This window comes from Oncorhynchus nerka, linkage group LG11, assembly GCF_034236695.1.
Source record: "Oncorhynchus nerka isolate Pitt River linkage group LG11, Oner_Uvic_2.0, whole genome shotgun sequence".
Lineage (NCBI taxonomy): Eukaryota > Metazoa > Chordata > Actinopteri > Salmoniformes > Salmonidae > Oncorhynchus > Oncorhynchus nerka.
In genome coordinates, this window is record NC_088406.1 from 56,461,411 (window position 1) to 56,474,641 (window position 13,231).

A 13,231-nucleotide genomic window follows, 5' to 3' on the forward strand; every position below is an offset into this window, starting at 1 on the left:
AAAGGTGAAACGCTTCGTTAAAGCCAAGCCCACTCAAAATCTGAAAAGTCGATCTGCTTCCACCTTGAACAGAATTGACACATCACGTCGTTGCGAATGACCACTCCACTTTGTGGGGAATATGTCCACTAAACATGAATCGAAACGACCATACCTGGAAACAGTCCTGGAGGACTGCTTAACTTGTCATGTGCTAATTGATTCGGGTGCGACAATATCACTCATCTCTCAAACATTGTTCGATGATCTCAAAAGAGCTTTGAAGTCAACTAAACGTTGGTTAAAAGTGGAACGATGCGACACTACACTTCGAGGGGTCATTCAGACTACCTCGCCTCTCAGATTGAGAGTCATGCTGAAACTACACTTCAAGGACGTATCGCTCATCCACCCTGTGTATGTTACCAGCCTCGAAACTGTACCCCTGCTACTTGGAGCAGAATTGATGGATCGGTTACTCCCATTGATGGATTGGAAAACCAACAGGCTACAGTGCCTTCTCCACCGACCACACTGTTTTCCCCTAACGCTAACTGCAATGCAGTCATTCACGAGGGGTATCTGTCGAAAGCACCCCTTGGGAAAAAGACGTTTAGAAACCTCTTGGGGCAGAATCTAATCCAAGGAGATATTACGATATCTCGACACATTCCATTAGCCAATCTGATTGAAAATTATTTTCATGATTTCGAGCCAGCTGTCTCTGTGAATGACAAACTTCCCTCCTCCTTGCAGTCGTGCAATACGGTAGTTGAGATGAACTTCTCTTGCCCTTTGGACACTTCCGCAAGCACTGCGGCCGTCTCAGCAAGAAAAACATTGATGCGCAGAGTATACTCTGCTTCCGATGATACACCTTCCGCTTTGTGGGGGACTGTCAACCCTTACAATGACACTAATGGCATCAGTCCACCAACTGACCCGATGACTCCCACCGATGACTCCCACACTCCCCTGCCCCACCCACACAACAAGGTAATTAGTTAATTAGGGTGCAAGGGGCTCTCTTTCTGGAGTAGGGTTAATAAATAAAATATAGTAAAACACAGATTTAGAGCAGGATGGTGTTACGCCACTTACCTTACTGCCTTTAACGCCATCACAGTTACAGTGACAGCTACATGCCTGGGGACAAACAGAACAGTCAGTTTCACACACCCAACTCACTAAGTTGTCCTGAATTTAACATGGAGTGGCAGCCCTCTGGGTAAAACACTAATGTAACATACAGATGACGTTGATATAACCTTAGTTACATTTATTTTTCCCAGTGGAGAAGACTTTTAAATATCACTGGAAGTGCTAAAGCCTTTAACGTGTTTGGAAGTGTGCTGGTTACACTGATGGCTAGTCTATGTTTACTCGGTATTTTAGAAAATCCTCTCACACATCCTTTACAAGTATCTACAACAGACCTATTGAGCAGACAGAAATGCAAAGCATTCCTCGCCAAACACGTAATTCTATGGTATCAGTAGTCCCCACATCTCACACCCCAAGTCCCCACAGCTTTGCATACTGTATAATATTCTGTCAATTGTCTTCCACTACTTGGCCTGGGAGAGCAAGTCATTGTGTGTGTGTTTGAGCTGATTAGACACAGCTCTGTAAAGAACAGCCAATCTTCACAATGCCTGGAGAGGCATTTAACCAAGACATTTGCTATAATTATCCTATATTATGAAATAATCCTATATTCGACATCTTGAACACTCACATTGAGTCACAGTCTCACAACAAGTTGCACGTACAAACCCACCCAGAAACCTCAGCAGTTCTGATCTGCCATGCTCAGGATGCCATGTCGACCTGAAACATGTCATATCCCAGACATTCTTATCTCAGGTGAGTACCTTTCTGAAGTAGGTCAGACACAACAAGAATGCATGATAATCTTATATCAAGTTAGAGCTGCTGGTTTGATTTGCCTTGTTTTTCCTTGTTTCCCAATGTAACAGAATCTCCCTTTGTTGACTGACTGTTGCATGTTCCTAATGAATGAGATTGTCTGTGCAGGAAGAGGGAAAGAGATATGTGGGGAGATGAAATAGACACTCTGTCCACAAGGGTTGTTTGGGTTTCTGACGGCATGCAACACAAATGGAGCAGGGACGGTAAGGGGCTGGGTGGAGGGAGCAGGGGCGGACATAGTGATTTAGAGGCTCCAGGCAGAGGCCTGTCTGAGGCCCCCTCCCTCCCCTTGTGTGTGCACCATTTTTTAAGTGGGTTTTTATTATAAAGACATGTAATTTAATTGTAAAAATGTATTACAGTTTAATTTGGCAAGAACATAACCAGTCATGATGTTTTCATCTGATTGTCATACAAATCATTTCAAAAAGTAGGTAACCTTCGCACGTTCATCCAAAATAATTCCAGCATCCGAAAATTGCACTGTGCACCCGGCAAATTGCCTTCAATTTGCAAGTGGCTGAAACTATCTCACCGGAGAAAGCATCCCTGTAACGAATCTCTTCTTCGTCTGAGGAAGAGTAAGAAGGATCGGACCAATATGCAGCGTGGTAAGTGTCCGTCATGTTTTAATAGAACAAACTGAACACTACACAAAATAATAACGAAGAGAAAACCAAACAGTTCTGCCAGGTGAACAGACACTAAACAGAAATTAAACACCCACAACCAACGTGGGGAAAACAGGCTACCTAAGTATGATTCTCAATCAGAGACAACGAACGACACCTGCCTCTGATTGAGAACCATACTAGGCCAAACACTTAGAAATAAAACAGCATAGAAAAAATAACATAGACTACCCGCCCCAACTCACGCCCTGACCAACCTAACACAAAGACAAAGGTGTGGACTCCGGCCGCAAAACCTGAACCTATAGGGGAGGGTCTGTGTGGGCGTCTGTCCGCGGTTGCGGCTCTGGCGCGGGACGTGGACCCCACTCAACCATAGTCTTTGCCCGCTTAAGTGGCGCATTTGGAGCGGCCGACCTCGGACTGGGGAACCGAATAGATGGGAGACTCCAGCAGGGCCGGACAAGTGGGAGACTCCGGCAACTCCTGACTGACGGGTGGCACCGGCAGCTCCTGACTGACGGGCGGCTCCGGCAGCTCCTGACTGACGGGCGGCTCCGGCAGCTCCTGACTGACGGGCGGCTCCGGCAGCTTCTGACAGACGGGCGGCTCCGGCTGCTCAGGACAGACGGGCGGCTCCGGCAGCTCAGGACAGACGGGTGGCTCTGGCCGCTCAGGACAGACGGGCGAACCTGGAGGGAGGAGACGGAGAGACAGCCTGGTGCGTGGGGCTGCCACAGGACCCACCAGGCTGGGGAGACCTACAGGAGGCCTGGTGCGTGGAGGAGGCACAGGATGGACCGGGCTGTGGAGGAGCACTGGAGCTCTGGTGCGCACCCTTGGCACCACTCCTCCAGGCTGGATGACCACTTTAGCCCGGACCATCCAGAGTGCAGGCACTGTTTGAACCGGGCTGTGGGTCAGCACTGGAGATCTGGTGCATACCACTCGCACCTCTCCCTTAGGCTCAATGCCCACTTTCGCCCGGCACGGGCGGAGCGCAGGCATAGGGCGCATTGCACCCTCTCAGCGCCCCGGAGACACAGCAAGCAGCACCGACGCAGGATACCCTGGGCCGAAACGGCGTACCGGAGACCAAACACGCTGGGCCGGCACAATACGTCCTGGCTGGATGCCCACTCTCGCATGGCACTTGCGGGGGGCTGGCCTATAACGCTCTGGGCTATGAGCGCGTACTGGCGACACCATGCGCACCACTGCATAACACGGTGTCTGACCAGTACAACGCTGCTTTCAGTAAGCACAAGGAGTGGGCTCAGGTCTCCAACCTGACTCTGCCACACTCCCCGTGTGCCCCCCAAAAAAAAATGTGGGGGCTGCCTCTCGTGCCTGTCGCGCTGCCGTGCTACCTCCTCATATCGCCGCCGCTCAGCTCTCGCTGCCTCCAGGTCTTCCTTGGGGCGGCGATATTCCCCAGCCTGTGCCCAGGGTCCCTTACCGTCTAAAATCTCCTCCCATGTCCATGAGTCCAGAGAACGCTGCTGCTCGATACTAACGGGTGGAGGACAGAGGAGTCTCTTAAAGAAGAAGTTACAGGTCTGTGAGAGCCAGAAATCTTGCTTGTTTGTAGGTGACCAAATCCTTATTTTCCACCATAATTTGCAAATAAATTCATTAAAAATCCTACAATGTGATTTTCTGGATTTTTTTCTCATTTTGTCTGTCATAGTTGAAGTGTACCCATGATGAAAATTACAGGCCTCTCTCATCTTTTTAAGTGGGAGAACTTGCACAATTGGTGGCTGACTAAATACTTTTTTGCCCCACTGTATATATTTTATTAAGCACAGTTCATGTGGCCACTTGATGATGTGAGGCCAGAGGCAATTGCCTCTTCTGCCTAATGGTAAGTCTTCCACTGGGAGGGAGACAATGAGACAGACAGGGTCCTATATATTGCACACACACACACACACACACACACACACACACACACACACACACACACACACACACACACACACACACACACACACACACACACACACTTAAACACATCCAGACATACTTGGCATACTTAAAAACTAGATCAACAAAATAATGTACAGTGGAGAGGTTTTACATTTTTATACTAATCACGTAAATAATATGATAATAGCAGAGATGAATGATAGAAATGAGGCTTGGTGTCAAAAAACAGTGCAAGTAGGGAGGTATGTGCGTGCGTGTGCATCTGACCGTGTGTGAATTTAATGTTGTTATCGCCCTGGCAGGATCTTGGGCCCTGTGTGATGGCTCCACAGTCCCCTGATAACACATCATCAGACAGAGACCTGCACACACCTGGGGCATGCAGGAGAGAGAGGGAGAGAAGGAGGAGAGAGGAAAGAGAGGAGGAAAGACAGCGGAGATATAGGCAACATGAGGTGACAGGAAGAAAAAAATAAATCTGTAATGAAAGAAAGAACAGCAAAGTGGAAAAAGGAGAGGGGACAGAGAGAGAGAAAGAAAGAGAGAGAGAGAGAGAGAGAGAGAGAGAGAGAGAGAATGAAGGATGCACAGATTAATAGAGACAAAGACAGCTTGAAGACCTAAATGACTTTGTTCTGTCACAAAGATGAACACTAGTTACCAGTGAAAAGAGTACAAAAGGACCGTGAGTGGTCATGGACACTTAATAACATCATAGTCATAATCAAATAACATATTGTTACGGGCCTTGGTCTATGTTTCTAGGTCAAAATTAGTGCACTATATAGGGAATAGGGTGCCATTTAGGACGTAGGCTTTAACACCGTCACTCAGTAGTCTACAGATAAGAATAATGTGAAGTCACTGTGGACACATTTCCTGACCACCTGTTTTATTAATTCCCTCCTGTCTAAAAAATCACAATAAGTGAATCAGTGTTTTGCCTATAGGCTTTAACAGGCTCAGTAATCTGACCACACAAACCTTTACACAAACACACCCACACACGAGCCGGCCAACGCTAGCAGCCATCCATTACCCTCTGTAGTGCCTTGCGGTCGGTGGCTGTGCAGTTGCCATACCAGGCAATGATGCAACCAGTCAGGATGCTCTCAATGGTGCAGCTATAGAACCTTTTGAGGATCTGAGGACCCATGCCAAATCTTTTCAGTCTCCTGAGGGGGACTGTGGCACTCTCAAGAGATGGACAAGATTAGAAAACACGGTATTCTCCAAGAATACCAGAGAACAGAAAACACTTTTCAAACCCATGGTGGCGGAACATCAAAGACTGTAGAAAATGCAACGGATTCAAAACAAGGAGATACGCTGCATGTCAGTGTTCACAGATGGGCAAGCCAGCATGCTGGTGACGGCTGGTCTGTCGTTTTCAGACACATCTCCAGATCTCTCCCCACCCCCGCCTCACCTCTGTAAGAGTCAACTTCCTCAACCTCAGTGCTTACTATGTTACCCATCAACCTCTCTCACCCCTTCCTTCACCTCTCCCCCTTCTCTCACCCACTTACAACCTCTCACCTCTGCAAGCACATACTGGTTCTGGCTAACACTTTTCTCATGTCCTGTTCTTGTCTCTCACATACCTGAACCTGACCCTATTTAATTCTAATCAGGCGGCATCGAAGCATTCACGGTGGCAAGCTTGCATACTTGAACCAGGTCCAAGTCGTGAGCCTCGATGAATAGAAAATATTCACTACAACACCTTGCTTTGTCTCTGTCTCCGCAGGGCATGCCTGATCTGGGATGGCCCTGTCCCCCTCATGGTGGCAGTAGACAGCCCTTTGGTCCACACACAGAGCTTGGGTCTATGTAGTCTCACCGGGGAGCCCTATGCATAGACATATAATCTAGTCATTGAATTTCTATGGCTCTATTCATCTGAGAGAGTGATCGAACCGTCCTATATCTCCCGGTGCTGTCCACTAATGCTTATCTGAGCTAATCAAACAGAACAGCTACTCACTGTCACACTTAAGACTAGCTGTAGTGTGAGCGCATGGTTCCCTGACTAGAGTTTCAAAACGGCAATTATTCTTCTTCTGTTAAATCACTGCCTTCTTCAAGAAGGCGGGCAAGCAGCAGGCCTCCCTACTGAGAGAGCAGGATGGAAGACAGGCCCACTGGCCTTTTCTAATGTGACAATGTGCTGTTGTTATTGTAGCAACCTTAATCCAACACCTAGTGACCTAGTCAAGAGATTCGGAACTGTTGGCTTATCAGCTAAGGTTGATAGTTGCTGGACTCGGGTTCGAGTCCCTGTTGGGGCAACCCCCCCGAATTTGTTACATTATGATCAAAGGGTAGAGCAGGAGTGAGTTTCCCAGAAGCGTTGTAGTGAACTCATAACATTGTTTCTCTTGACAAACCACCCACACAGCAGTGAGAGAGGGATAACTATAAAAAGGATATTTGATGGTAAATCTTCTGCGATGAACACAATTCATCAAATGTTGCTATTCTGCTAGTGGAACTGGTATGGGTTGTCCAGAGAAATAGCGATGATCACAATCGCTACAAGGTTTTCAGGAAACTCACCCCAGGTCAGTAAAGCAGTGATCGGCAACAAGGGATTGACTCTGTTCTCAGAGGGTGATTCCCAGCGGGCAAAACTGGTTGAAATGATGGCATCATTTCAGTTTGCCCAGATATGTGGCACATGGAGATGCGTGAAACTTACTCCTCAGCCTTAAGTATCCACGTTTGCACCATTCAATTGCTAGCTTTTGAGAAGTGCGACTGGTAGAGATGCTTGAGGCAGGACGGTCAGGTATGTTTGTGAAGCAGAGGTCCAGGGTTTGAGCCAGGTATGGGCCGAAACGGGAGGAAGTGGTACTCACCAAGCAGTCCTTTACACCCACTGGGTTAGAAGAAAACTTGATAGTCTATTAACTTACAGAGAATGGACATTTGTATTTTATGTTCACAACCCAAGCCCACAAAGACACACACACAAATATACCCTGAGGGGTTGGAAGCAGTGGGTCAGCTGCAGTTCACTGCCACCAGAGCAATTGTAGGGGGTTAAGTGCCTTGCACAAGGAAACAACAGCAAGCAAAGGTGTCTAGGATGATGCAAGCAACTCTCCAATTGCCAGGTCACACATTATCAGATTTAAACCAGCAACCCTACTTCTCTAACCGCTATGCTACCTGTGTTAGGCCTCATGCATGCTTAAGGAGTACCCAACTAAGCAGAAACGAGAATGAGCTGAGAAGAGGCCACATACCACAACAGTTTTGTCCCAGAGTTCCTGAGCACCTCTCTTGTGTGTGACCGGGATTTAAGCCAATACCACCATAATCCCTGGGGACTAATGTAGGGGGTGAAGGGGTTGGTGGGGGTCCCCATGCAACGGATTGTCTGCAGTGCCAGGAACAGCACCCTCTGACCGCCCGTTTTCCCCCCGCTTCACTCCACCATCCCCCACCGATGGGTGACTTCCTGGCGGCTCAGCATGCCTGTGGCTCTCTCTCATTTTGCTCGTGGTGTGAAACCACTCGGAAGACAAACGGGTCGGGATACGAGCTGCCCATCTAAAGCCCCCGGGGAGTGACAATGGTGGAGCTCTGGGGGCTTTGGTCTGAAGAGGGGGCACTCTGAAACAACAGAGTAGCAGCACAAAGGGCTGAATAGGAAGACTAAAACAACAGGGGCTATGGCCTGTGGGATGTGGGACTGACCAAGACCTGAGCTCTCTCTCTGTCTGTATGTCTGTCTGGAACAGAGCTCTGTGTAGGTGCTACCATATCAAGCCATTTGGATGCACCTAAGAGTTTCTGACTAAAGAGGTTCATGCCCACAGTAGTAACATCAATGTATAGCCTGGTCCATTACAAAATAGCAAATATCTGTGCAGAAACTACTGTAAACTTCACAATAATCTGGCAATGATTTAATTTCTGTTATAAGGAGGCAATTATTTAGTAAACTGAGTAATGCATAAATAGTTGCCTCCTTATAACACACATTGTTCTTATAACAAGACATTTTTCTGCCAGTGTTGTTCATTGGGTTTGTGCCGCAGCGCATCATGGGGGTTGTATGTATTGAGACCGAGCACATTGTAGATAAATGGTTGAACTGATTCCTGTCTCCCGTCTGATCATTATTGAATTGTTATAAAGACGTGGTTATGAAACCCGCGAGACACAATAACAGATAACGAGTAAGTCTGAACCTACGTGAACTTTTCTGTTTGGAAAAATGCATTTTTTACAAGTTTAAAACTGCTTTTTTCCGTGCCACTAGAGAGCCTGGTTCGAGTCCAGACTCTGACGCAGCCGGCCACAACCAGGAGACCCATGGGGCGGTGCACAATTGGCCCAGTGTCATCCTAGTTATTGGAGGGTTTGTCCCATTGTGCTCTAGCGAATCCTGGTTGGGTGCATGGTCACCAGGTCTATGGTGTTTTCTCTGACACATTGGTGTGGCTACCAATTGGATACCATAAAAAAGGGGTATAAAAACATGTTATTTTTCGTGGGACAGTATAATTGCTGGTAGAGAGTTAGCATCGTCATGGATGGCAGAAAGGGATTTGACATGGACGTGAGTGAGTAAAGGAAAGGACAAGTTTGAAGAAAAACTTTTGAATTAAAAGCTGCTAAATCAGTGAATTTCAGGATAAAACATCAGTGAGTGAAGTGAATGAAGATCACTTGACTGAAGAAAATATTATTACGGCTGAACAGAACATTGCCATGGTTGAGGACAAGTATGAGTTGAGTAACAAACAGGAGCCAAATGAGAAACAAAAAATGTCTGGAATTGTTAGAAATATTGGACAGTTTGATGAAAGTGTTGAGCAATGGAGCTCATACAGAACGGTTTGAATATTTTGTTCTTGCAAACGGCATTGATCAGGACAAAATGTTGCTAAAAATGTTTTGTGTAATGGGGCCAAATACATTTAATTTTACCACACAGCCTGCTACAGCCAGACAGGACAGGTAATAAGATGTATGGGAATATTGTGGCAATACTGAAAGGACTATTTACATTTGAAAAAAGAGGCGGATTCTTATGAACGTTTTAAGCACTGGTTATATGTAAACCTGGCTGCTCTTCTTACGTACATTGTTGGCATGACAAGGACAGTTAGTGAAGATGGCTAAATCGCATACAGATCTGGTGACCAGGCAATAGTAATGCAGTAGTAACTATGTCGACACATTGAATGTGTCACAGCAGCAGAGGCAGGCACATGCTGGTAAGGGGGCCATTTTGAAGTAGTGTATGTTGTGATTTGACAGGCTGTAGGGAACCCATCCAACAACCGTCCAACAACCATCTTACTCACAGGCAGTAACCCCAGCACGGCCGACATGAACCTGTCAGAGATGAACAAGAGAAGAAGTCTTTAACAACAGAACATACATGGCAATGTGAGGAGGCATTGGAGTGGGTGAGGATGGGCAAACGGGTGTACAAAGCTAAGAGGGTATAGGAGTGAGAGTCAGGTACACAGACAATGACTGTAGGATGATTGATTGTGTGGAAGCATGGTTTTGTTTTGTATGCAGACATGGGTTGGGCACCTAAAAGGTTTATGACAATCAATCCATCCATCCACCCATCATCAATCAATAAATCTATCAATAATCAAATAAGATTAATATTTTGCGTAAAAGATGCAAGCATGTACAGGTGGGAAAGCATGTACAGGTGGACACACAAATGAAAGAGACTGTATGGAGGGGTGATGGTTGTGAAAGCCCACTTACAGGTATACCAGGGTACTGGATGAACTGAACGGTGGGGTCCCCTGGCACTCCTTTGATCCCTGAGAAACCCTGCAGTCATCAATAGAAATGTCAACAACACATTACAGTATATTTGTTCCTTCCACACTGTCTGCATCTGGGTCTTCCATAAACGTGATACTATTCATTATAATCCACACAATAATTCACATTTCCTGTTGCTGCAGGATTATTTTCTGTAAATGTGTTGGCTCTTCAATATTAGCCTGGTCCCAGATCTGTTTGTGCTGCATGGCCAATTCATGTTGGGACATTGGCAAAAAATAGGAATTGGCAAGACAACACAAATCTGGTACCAGGCTACTTCGATATGCCACCTCGCTCAGATTATTTAGCCATCTAGCTACCCTAATCCTTCATGTTCTGGGATCTCAAGGAATGCAGAGTGATATAGCCCCTCTCTGTGTCCCCTACACTAGCCACATGCCGTACAGTTCTGTACTGTACTCACCGCTCCCCCATCAGGCCCATCCAGAACATGGATTCCAGGGAAACCAGAGTCCCCTCTGGTCCCGTTACAGCCATCTAGAACGGTATACCAGGAATACCCCTTGGCCCTGGGTGACCCTGGAACACACACACACACACACACACACACACACACACACACACACACACACATTAGGCTATTTATGCACCATTGGTCATTCCCACTATCCAGTCCCTTTTCTTTCCCCAGGAAATATAACTTCTTATACCATGGCGTTGTTGAATAATCGTTTCTGATTGGCTTGAAGGGCATTCTAGAGCGTGCATTATTTCCCTATAACGTAGGGTGACCAGACGTCCCCGTTTTCCAGGGACAGTCCCCGTTTTTGGTGGCCTGTCCCCGGCTGGTGCTGTCCCCGGAAATGTCCCCGTTTTTAACTGTGCGTTAAAAACATACCGCAAAGTGAAATATTTTACCTGGCAAGAAACACTGTGCAGCAGAGCCTACCGGTTAACGTCTCAATCGCGTTGTGCTTGTTTAGTCCAGCAGAGGGGGCTGCTCACTATAGCAGCTTCATTCACTCTTCTTCTTCTACTAACTACTTGCTCGCGATAGTTTTAGAGAAAACTTCTGTGGAAAACTTGGTCAGAAGCTAGCAAGTGTCAGGTGAATCCACAACATCACCACAAACGTCTTTTCAAGCCAGGTAAGTTACAATCGTTTGAGATACTAGCTAGTGATGTTATAATGTCACAATTTATTATATAGATAGATGATCTGCTTTATAAAGTTTTAAATAGGTTATGCTAGTGTAGAGGACTGCTAATTCCTATGTAGGTGACATTACATTACTGCTAATTCCTATGTAGGTGACATTACACTACTATAGCTGAGACACATAGTAAAACAGGTTGGGCCCCATACAGGATATCTCTCACACACACACACACTCACTGTAATCATCCAGAACACTGTCACAACAGGATACTCCTAGCCACAGGTGCTAGCCGGCAGTTCGGCCACAACTCCCCTGAAGATAGGGACGCATACGCTCTTACACACTGACCCCAGAAGACAGGGACGACGCACATACAGTACACACATAGCTGCCGAGGACACCCAGATAAGACACCCACAGATTGGCAGAAAGCCTAGACTTAGAGACAAACTAACACACACACATAATCTCCCTCCCAGCCGAACATTGTGTGACTGAAGATAGAGCACACACCAGATCTCCTTTTCAGCTGAACGGGGTGTGACGACCAAGAACAGGCATGGCAGGATTCTATGATGACGGACAGACAACAGAGCCAATGCCGGATGACTACACCCCAGCCTGATCCAATCCGAAGATCCGATCTCCTAGATATCAACCTACTTTCTGTTGTGTATATGAAGCTTGTACTTACTGTTAGCAAGGTGTCTTTTTTGCTAGTCTCTGATGAGCTAACAGAGGGGCCCGTATATACGCTGTACCAGATATCTCCACTTTGAAATAAACCTGTCGCTTGTCGTACAATCTACCACCTTGTCTGCATCGATCCTTGACCGACTCACCCTTTATCATATCCCATTATCAACATTAGCTGTGTAGACTAAGTTAGCAGGCTAAGTTAGCTAGCTACTGTTATAGCTAGGTTAAAAAACGTTCACATATAAACATGCAGTGGACGGGCTATTTTGAAAATATGATATGAATATGATTGAAAAATGAATGCACAATTAATTCTGAAAATATATTTGTAGATTACAATTTTAATGGTTTGGCATTAAAATAAGTAGTGTGAAAATATAGTTAGAAATGTTCATGGATAACATTAGCAGTGGAGAGGAAGGAGAGGAGGAAGACTGGATAGGAAGAAGAGTGAAGGAGACAGAGGAGGAAAGGTAAAGATATGATTACAGAGCCTGCCAATTTATTATTACAAACAATGTTTTTGAGATAAAATACAGAAATGAGGCAAGCAATGGGAATCTTTTAACCAAAGTATTTTATCTAATATTATACGATTTATTAATACATTGGAGAGGAAGGAGAAGGAAACATTAAGGGAGTAAAAAGAGTGAAGCAAGGAGGGCGTAGAAGAGTGAGGTGGAAAGGTGAAGAGAAGGAAAGGAAGATGAGTGAAGAAAAGAGGAGGAGAAAGATTGGAGGAGAAGAAAAAGTTGAGAGTAAGAAAAGTTATACAAGGAGAGTGAAGAAGAGCAGACAGAGGAGATACAATGACTCTTTCCAAGAAACGGAAATGCACTTTATGAAAAACATGATGAGAGAATTTCCATTTATACGCTCAGGTCAAGACGATAAAATGGCACCCTTTGTAATTCCTCTCTTTCAATTGGCAGCCGGAGAAGAACGGCAGTGGTAGAACATCGGCAGACGAAAAAGCATAAAGCCTCTCTGATTGCCCGTGTTGGTATGCCCACTGTCACCACATTCTTCAAGAAGGTAGAGCCTTCCCAAGAAGAATATGGTTTAGCTGTGCAGGAGGGTGTCTTTGCATACCTCACTATGTGACACAATCATAGTTACAGA

At 46.0% G+C, this 13,231-nt stretch overlaps 1 long non-coding RNA gene across 1 annotated transcript; it reads left to right on the forward strand.

Annotated features, from left to right (window-relative positions):
* Positions 1 to 11,300: 11,300 nt before the first annotated feature.
* Positions 11,301 to 12,219, forward strand: LOC135573926 (uncharacterized). The gene is made up of 2 exons (XR_010465009.1): positions 11,301 to 11,398; positions 11,940 to 12,219. It is a non-coding gene; the product is annotated as an uncharacterized LOC135573926 (long non-coding RNA).
* Positions 12,220 to 13,231: the final 1,012 nt, after the last annotated feature.